Below are 8,844 nucleotides of genomic sequence, written 5' to 3' on the forward strand. Positions count from 1 at the left end.
CCTGCCTCAATCTCCCGAGTAGCTGGGATTACCGGCGCCCACCACAATGCCTGGCTAATTTTTAGTAGAGATGGGTTTTCACCATGTTGGCCAGTCTGGTCTCAAACTCCTGACCTCAGGCGATCTGCCTGTCTCGGCCTCCCAGAGTGCTGGGATTACAGGCATAAGCCACCACGTCTGGTCAAAAACCAATTTAAAAACCCTGGCAACTCGTTCAAAAATTTGTAAGCACTATAAAAGACACCACCTGTTTGAGCTGGGTTGCATTTGCAGGACGCCAGTTTGCAATCTCTGGTTGATGGTATATTTTTGTTGCACAGGAGTTTTTTGTTTATTTTGTTTTTTTTAAAGAGAGGTCTTGCTATATTGTCCAGGCCGGTCTTGAACTCCTGGCCTCAAGTGATCCTCCCGCCTCAGCCTCCCAATGTCTTGTGATTATAGGCATGTCACCACACTTGGCTGCAAAGTTCTGTTTTGTCACATCTGTCCATCTTTTCCTTTATGACTTTGGAGCCCTGTGTTACTCTTTTTCTCTTTTTACCATTCTTTTTTTTTTTTTTTTTTTTTTTTGAGACAGAGTCTTGCTCTTTTGCCCAGATTGTAGTGCATTGGCACACTCTTGGCTCACTGCAACCTCTGCCTCCCGGGTTCAAGCAATTCTCCTGCTTCAGCCTCCTGAGTAGCTGGAACTAGGGGTGCATGCCACCACGCCCGGCTAATTTTTTGTATTTTTAGTAGAGACAGGTTTCACCATATTGGTCAGGCTGGTTTTGAACTCTTGACTTCAAGTAATCGGCTTGCCTTCGTCTCCCAAAGTGCTAGGATTACAGGAGTGAGCCACTGTGCCTGGCCCTTTCTACCACTTTAGCATTTTTTTAAAAAAACTCTTTAAATCCTTCTATTTTAAGGATACATAAAGAAGCTTTCATGCTTTTTATTCATGTCTCCTTAATGAGAAATAAAAGAAAGTGTATACATTACTGGGCTTGGAGGGTAGGGCAAGACGTGACCTTGGGGACTTGGGTGGCTAGGCCTGGGAATGGCTGAAGCACCAGCATTAGAACTCCTCATCAGCTTCCCATTTTCTTTTCCTTTTTTGAGACAGGATCTCCCTCTGTCACCCAGGCTGATCATAGCTCACTGCAACCTGGCACTCCTGGGCTCAAATGATCCTTCCACCTCAGCCTCCTGAGTAGCTGAGACTGTAGGCATGCATCACCATGCCCAGTTAATTTTTTTTTAAGATTTTTTTTTTGTAGAGGTAGAGGGTCTTTCTTTGTTGCCTAGGCTGGTCTCGAACTCCTGGCCTCTAGTGATGCTCCCACCTCAGGCTCCCGAAATGCTGGGATTACAGGCATGAACCACCTTGCCCGGCCTCCATTTTATTTTATTTATTTATTTATTTATTTATTTATTTATTTATTTATTTTTTTGGAGACAGAGTCTCACGCGGTTGTCCAGGCTGGAGCACAGTGGCACGATCTCGGCTCACTGCAATTTCTGCCTCCCAGACTCAAGTGATTCTCCCACTGAAGCCTCTGAAGTAGCTGGGGCTACAGGCATATGCCACCATGCCTGGCTAGCGTTTTTGTATCTTTTTTTCTTTCTTTTCTTTTTCTTTTTTTTTTTTGAGATGGAGTCTTGCTCTGTCGCCCAGGCTGGAGTGCAATGACGCGATCTCAGCTCACCGCAACTTTTGCCTCCTGGGTTCAAGCAATTCTTCTGCCTCAGCCTCTTAAGTAGCTGGGATTACAGGTGCACACCACCACGCCTGGCTAATTTTTTGTATTTTTTAGTAGAGACGGGGTTTCACCATGTTTGCCAGGCTAGTCTTGAACTCCTGACTTCAAGTGATCCGTCTGCCTTGGCCTCCCAAAGTGCTGGGATTTCAGGCATGAGCCACCGCACCCGGCCTGTATTTTTTTTTTTTTTAAGTAGAGACAGAGTTTCGCCATATTGCCCAGGGTAGTCTCAAACTCCTGAGTTCAAGCAATCCACCCACCTCAGCCTCCCAAAGTGTGGAGATTACAGGCATAAGCTACCATGCCTGATCTTCCATTTTCTTATTTAAGGCCAAAGACCCCCGACATGGTGACATTTCAGGGGGAAAGAATAAAGCTTCTCATTCCACAATGAAACCAGAGGGCCTGGGACACTTAAATTCATACTAAAGTGTAAATGACTTACTTCAAACTCTTTCTTGGGAGTAAGTGTGTGAGTTAGAGCAGGGAGAGAGCAACTGGGCACTGTAAGCCTGAAAGTGCAGGAGGGCAGAGGAGTTCAACTTGAGCCCCACTCCTCCGTCTGGGGGAACTTCCCCATTCCCAATCGTGCGAGGCCCTCCCTGCAACACTTGGCTTCCACTCTGGACTGGTGCTGGCATAGCTCCAAGCAGAGTGGATGGGAAGCAAAACAAACACCTCCAACCATCTGGGGCTGTTTAATGGCCTTTGGTGGCATCATCTGGGCATTTGTCACCCATCATAATGCACAGCTTGCTTTGGCCAAAGCAGCCCATCCTAGAAACTCCTCCAAGGGTTATCCGGCTGTGTAGAAGGTGGGATCTGATGAGGGGCAAGACAGGAGATCACTGGCTGGGGATGGGCCAGGGCTCATTCCTTTTTCTGGCACAGGATGAGAGAGGTGCTGGGCTCACCCGAGAGAGTTGGTGCTGATGGGCATGCATTTACTCCTAATGATTATAATTGCATTTTTATAATTATAATTATAATTGAGCACCTAGTGTGTCCCAGAAGCTGTACTAAGCACTGGATATGCACCACCTCAACTCCTTTAATCCACACCCAGCTTTCAAGGTAAGGCTGCTACTATTTTGTGATAGGGCCCAGTGTAAACCAGGAAGCATGCATGAGCCTGGCCTCTCAATGCTAATTCCAGCCCAGGGCTTCCTGTCCTCCCCACCCCAGGCAGGGAGGGGTGGCCCTCCATTCCAGCAACCTCTCCAGCAGGGCCTTGCAGGGCCCTGGTCCCATGTCTCCAGCCTAGAGGAGGGTGGGAAGCAGCCCTAGTTACTCACTGTGCAGGCTCCATCCTCGCTGACCCCACCCCTTTTGCCTTCCTGGTTGCTGCCGCCCCCTGCCCATCTCTCCCCTTGTTGAGGACTAATGTGTCCTGAGCCACTCGCTGACAATCCAGATGTGAACCAACAATGAAGGTGCTGGATGGGAAGGGTTTTAAGGAGTGACTTCTCCAAGCCTCTTGGATTTGTAAAAAGCAGCACAGACAATAAGAGTTTATGTCCTGATTATGAAAGCAATTCATGCCCTTCATAGAGAAGTCAAAGATACAGAAAGATATAAAGAAGGAAAAACCACAGCCTACCACTTGGAGATAATTGTCATCAATATTTTCAGGTGGTTCTTGCCAGTCATTTTCATATGTTTATATATAAATATATAATTTTAAGCAAAATTGAGATCATTTTAGCAATGTACTTTTGGATCAGTTCTTCCCACAAATTGTATCATGTGCGAGCACTTCTAAAAGGGATGCCTTGAAGGTAAAAGTCTTTTGGGGGCTGGATGTGGTGGTTCACACCTGTAATCTCAGCACTTTGGGAGGCTGAAGCGGGGGGATCCCTGGAGTCCAGAAGTTTTGAGACCAGCCTTGGCGAGACACTGTCTCTACAAAATAAAAATACAAAAAATTAGCTGGGCATAGTGGTGCATGCCTGTGGGCCCAGTTACTCAGAAGGCTGAAGTAGGAGGATCACTTAAGCTCAGGAGTTCAAGGCTGCGATGAGCTAAGATTGCATCACTGCTACATGCCTGCCTAGGCAACAGAGAGAGACTGTCTCTCAAAAAAAAAAAAAAAAAAAAAAAAAATTCTTCCTGAGTCAGATGGGTAGAATCAAGGAAAGGAGAGGATGTGGAGGTTTGATCAGCTGGAGGGCCCCCACCTCACCTTCACCCTGGACCTCTGCCTGGGGTGGAGAGTGGAGAGTGACACCATCAGCTTGGGATGAGGGTGAGGGTGAGGGAAGAACCCCTTGCCACCCTGTTCACTCACCAGTTCCGGGGAGGTGGGGAGCCTCCCTGCAACATTCACCTGCCTTTGAGGTAGGGGCCTCTGGTCATGTCTCACCCCCACCCCATTGTAAGCCAGGTGCCCCCTCCCCCCGCACAGTGACCCCCCTCCCCTGCCCCGCCTGGTTTCCTGTGTGTGTGTGTGTGTGTGTGTGTGTGTGTGTGTTGAGGGAACATGTCACAGAGGGACAAATGGGCTGGTTTCTGGATCCTTGAGGCACTCTAGTGGCGGGGGCAGGGCACCCTTGGCCAAGGCATTTCCTGTCTCTTATACACATCTAGATGTGTATTGTGTGTGTGTGTTGAGGGAACATGTCACAGAGGGACAAATGGGCTGGCTTCTGGATCCTTGAGGCACTCTAGTGGCGGGGGCAGGGCACCCTTGGCCAAGGCATTTCCTGTCTCTTGAGAAACAAGCTGCCTTTTGGCCGTGACCACAGAGCTACTGATCCCCATTAGCTGTTTTCCTAGAAGTGAAAATGGATTTGCTCTGAGTTCTGTCATCCCTTGTGACCCAGGGCTCACAGAGGCTGGGCCAAGAGCACAGGACTCACCACCCAATGGAGCCATGCTAATCTACCCTCAAGGGGACCTGGGCTTAATGCCAGCCTTGTGAGTATGCTCCCTGGCTCCTTCCTCTAACCACCTGATGATGACAAAGCTCTAGAAAGGTGTGACAGTTTGGTGTTTCCCTGGAAGGTCATCCATTCATCGGTGCCAATAGAGGATGCCCTGCTAGACCACAGTGGTTAGAATCCAAGAGACCTGGGTTAGAGTCCCACCTCTGACCCTGGCTGGGCCACCTTGGACAAGTTACTTAACCCCTCTGAGGTTCTGCTTTAAATGGCATACATACCACATCTCTCACAGTACCCGAAACACAGCAGGCACTCCATAAATGATCATTATTGTGTCTTAAATTTACTCCTAACTTTTGGCAGCAAATATTATCACCCCATTTTGTGGAGGGGGCCACAGAGGCTCAGAAAGGTTCACCAGTGCTTCAGTTCCTTTTTACTGTGCAAAAACTACCCCAAATCTTAATGGCTTAAAATGACAATGAATGATAATTTCTCATGATTCCGTAGATTAATTGGGTAGTTCTTGGGCTCCATATGGTGTCAGCTGGGGTCTCTCATGGGGATACAATCAATTGGCAGCTAGATTGGGCTGGAAGGTCAAAGAAGGTCTCTCACATGATTGGGACCTTGGTGCTGGCTGTTGGCTGGGTGGCCTGAGCTCTCTTCTTCATGACCTTTTCATCTGGCTGGCTTGGGCATCTTCAAGTATGGCAGCTGGGCTTCGGGAGGGAGTGTTCCAAGACGACAACCCTCAATATGCGAGCAATTATCCTTCCTCTGCTTTTCCTCATGCTCATTAATATTCCATTGGCCAAAGAAAGTCACATGGTCAAACTCATAGTTGACACATGGGATGTGGGAGGCATGGCTCCTAGGGGACTGCCTGTGTAACAGTCTAGCCACAAAAGCTTGCCTCGGATGCCACGGCCACTGACTGATATAGCTGGGATTTGAACCCAAGCCTGTCTGACTCCAGATCTACGCTCCTTCCTCAAGTATTGTTTGAGGCTGGCGTTTGTGGTTCCACTGCCTGAACCTAGTGGTTAGGCGATTTTCCATCTTGTCTCCAGCCTACCTGTGTCCCTGGTACTCTCTGTGATGTTCTTATTGTACCTCTCCTGCTCCCGACAGAGGGGAGAGAAACACCCTTCTTCTGCCGGGCTCCCCCTGCCCTTTACTCCTCCGTGTTGACTGCAGAGATCTACCCCTGCTTCCTCCAGAGTCTCAGAGAGGTTAGTGGTGGCCCCATCCCTTCTGACCCCTCCTGCAGCAGCAGCAGCCTGGCTCTGCAGGCCTCATGACCTACATGCCCTTCTGGGCCTCAGCTCAATTTTCAAGGGTACTTTTATTGGGAAAGTGAGGGATCACGAGAACAAAGACAACATCCTTGAGATAAGCCCAAGTTTACAGCATGCTGTCGTCATCCCAATGGACTTCCGGTCTCCCTACCAGCTGGGCCGTCTTCTGAGATGGGCCCCCTCCCCTGACCCCTGTCTACACTCAGCCAGAAGCTGATTTGAGCTGGTCCCACGGTGCTGCCTGTGGGAACCCAAGCCCTTCCTGCTCCTATCTGCCTCTGGCTGGATGACGCCCTGGGCAATTCCGCCCACTGGTTTGACCCCAGGCCCCAAACCTAGGTGAGGAACGCCCTCCTCACAGTCCTTCCCTGCTCCCAGTTCAGTGTTGACAGTGAGCAGTGCTCGCTTTGCTACGGCTAGGCCCTCACTCTCCTCTCTTTTCAAGGCCCCAAGAGAGTAAGCCATTTATTCACACCCTATCTTGACGCAAAGCCGGGGCCTTGAACCTGGGGCACTGCTTTCAGCCATTATTCTTGCAGAGGCCCCAGTGCTCCTAGCCTGCATTTTTGGAGTCTGAGCAGGGCCCACAGCTGTTTTGCCTCAGCTAGGAGTGAAGGCTGACAAAGAGCAAGGTCTCTGGAGAAAGAGGAAATGTTTTCTGGATGCCGAACTGGTGACTGTGGGGGGTGTGGGGCAGCGGGGAGGGAGGGGCTCTCACTTGTGCCCAGGGAAAGGTCATGGTCAATGAGAAAGCCTTTGATGGGGAGAGTCTGAGATGAGACCCAGGAACATCACCACGCAGCTGTCCAGGAAAGATGTGGGACCCTCTGTCAGATCAGGCCAGTTCTCTTAAGGTAAGATCAGCAGGCCAAGGTCCTGGGATGTGGGAGCTCCTAGGAAGTGGACTGGGATGCCTGAGGGATCCAAGAATTAGCAGTGTCCTGTGTGGTCTCGCTGAGGGAAGCCAGGCAAATTCTAGCAGCTCAGCTGTAACAGCCAGAGCTCTTGGCTCCAAGCAACAGGAAACAATTCTGGCTTATTTAAGCAGAAAAGGACTTTATGAAAAGGATCTTGGGGAACTCACAAAATAACCAAGAGGGCTGAAGAATCCAGTTTGGTGAGCCGACCAAGGAGGCTGTACAGCAGTCAGGACCACAGCCAAAGTCGGGCCAATCCAGGGATGACCTCGCTGCCAAGTCCAGGACTCCCTGGCATACACTGCCACCTTGGGACATGGATATGGTCCCTGCCGCCCCAGGAAATGGAATGCCATTGCCTTGGTGACTGCCACCGTCCACCAGAATGGACTTCAGTGCTCCTTGCATCTCAGTATTACCAGTTCCCAACTCCAAGCCTTTAATAGGGGCATCTGATGGGTTGAGCCTAAGGCAGGAGCCTATGCCAACTGCAATGGCAGCTGTGAAAGTGCCTATCTGGGATTTTTAGCTTCTCTGGTGGGAGGCAACTAGGAAGATGGAGGATTCTCCAAATATGGGAGGAGAGGTTGGAGGCTAGATACCTCACCTGGAGAAATGCAGGGCAGCTGAGTGTTGGAGAAACGTGTCTCCAGAGACAACCTGTGCACGTATTCCCCCTCCTCCAGATGTCGATGTCGGGGGACAGGGGGGTGAGGTCAGGAAGTATACAACGTGGGGTTGGGAACCCTGGGTTTGATTATGAGTCGCCTCTGCCTGTCAACCTGAGATAAGCTATTCACAATCCTGGGGCCTCAGTTGTACCTCAGTGCCTTTGAGCATGCAGAAGGAGTGTGCTAGCTTTTGCTGTCGTGTGGGCCCTCTGGCCGAATGATGCCCCAAGACTGCCAAAACCCCAAATGGAATGGGGCTGTTTGCTCAAGGTAATGATTGAAAGTACGGGTTCTGGAGTCAGGGAGATTGGGGTTTACCAGCCATGTGCCTTTGGATGTGTTCTTTAACCTCTCTGAACATTAGTTTCCTTATCTGCAAAATGTAGGCATGGTGGCAGGCACACAGCCTCCCTTCCAACCTCGTCCTATGGTGCCCCCATGGTCTGCAGAGACTGAAAGGCTAAAAACTGGATTCCCCAGACACCTTTGCAGCTGGGACTGTAGATGAGAATTCAGTTTTACCAGTTAGATGCACTCGTGTGAAGTTAGGATGGCAGATGTGAGGCAGAGCCCACAATTCTTGCCTGCTGCTCTGGCTGTACCTGCTGGAGGTGTGTGTGTGTGCGTGTGCGTGTGCGTGTGCGTGTGTGTGTGTATGAGAAACAACATTCTAGTGTTTGCTCAGTTACCAGCTGTGTGGGTGTTGAGAGGGGTTGTGGTGGCGGTGGCTTCCTGATCCTTGGATCACAGCTATGGTAGTGCACTCTGGAAATCTACATTTCCAGAGGCGGGCTCCCTCACGCCCCACCTTTCTGATAGTGGAAGAGATGGCAGTAATCTTGGCGGACCAGTTCAGTGGTGTTGTTTTGGGAGCCCAGAGACTGACTGCTCCTCCTGCACCCTTCCAATAATTTTGTCAGTACCTGATTTCCTGTGTTAAATCTCTTCTTGCTTAAAATAGCTGGAGAGGTTCTCTCTTTCCTGCAATGGAACTCCAACTGCTGTCAGGGTAACCCCCATTTGCTCACAAGGTTATTGATGGAATGAAACGAGATGATAAATCCCTTTATGTATGCTAGGTATTTGTCTTTTTCTTTTTCTTTTTTTTTTTTTTCGAGGCAGAGTCTCGCTCTGTCGCCCAAGCTGGAGTGCAGTGGCACGATTTCCGCTCACTGCAAGCTCTGCCTCCTGGGTTCACGCCATTCTCCTGCTCGGCCTCCCGAGTAGCGGGGACTACAGGCACCGCCACCACACCTGGCTAATTTTTTGTATTTTTAGTAGAGATGGGGTTTCACCGTGTTAGCCAGGATGGTCTCGATCTCCTGACCTCG

General features: G+C 50.0%; 1 long non-coding RNA gene across 1 annotated transcript in view; it reads left to right on the forward strand.

Annotated features, from left to right (window-relative positions):
* Positions 1–6,101: 6,101 nt before the first annotated feature.
* The window catches only part of LOC105539745, a 25,249-nt gene continuing 22,506 nt past the window's right edge, over positions 6,102–8,844 (forward strand). Inside the window, exon 1 of the long non-coding RNA XR_001006097.1 lies at positions 6,102–7,313. This is a non-coding gene — a long non-coding RNA (uncharacterized LOC105539745). The remainder of the gene's footprint in view (positions 7,314–8,844) is intronic.

Source organism: Mandrillus leucophaeus, unplaced genomic scaffold, assembly GCF_000951045.1.
Source record: "Mandrillus leucophaeus isolate KB7577 unplaced genomic scaffold, Mleu.le_1.0 Scaffold209, whole genome shotgun sequence".
Lineage (NCBI taxonomy): Eukaryota > Metazoa > Chordata > Mammalia > Primates > Cercopithecidae > Mandrillus > Mandrillus leucophaeus.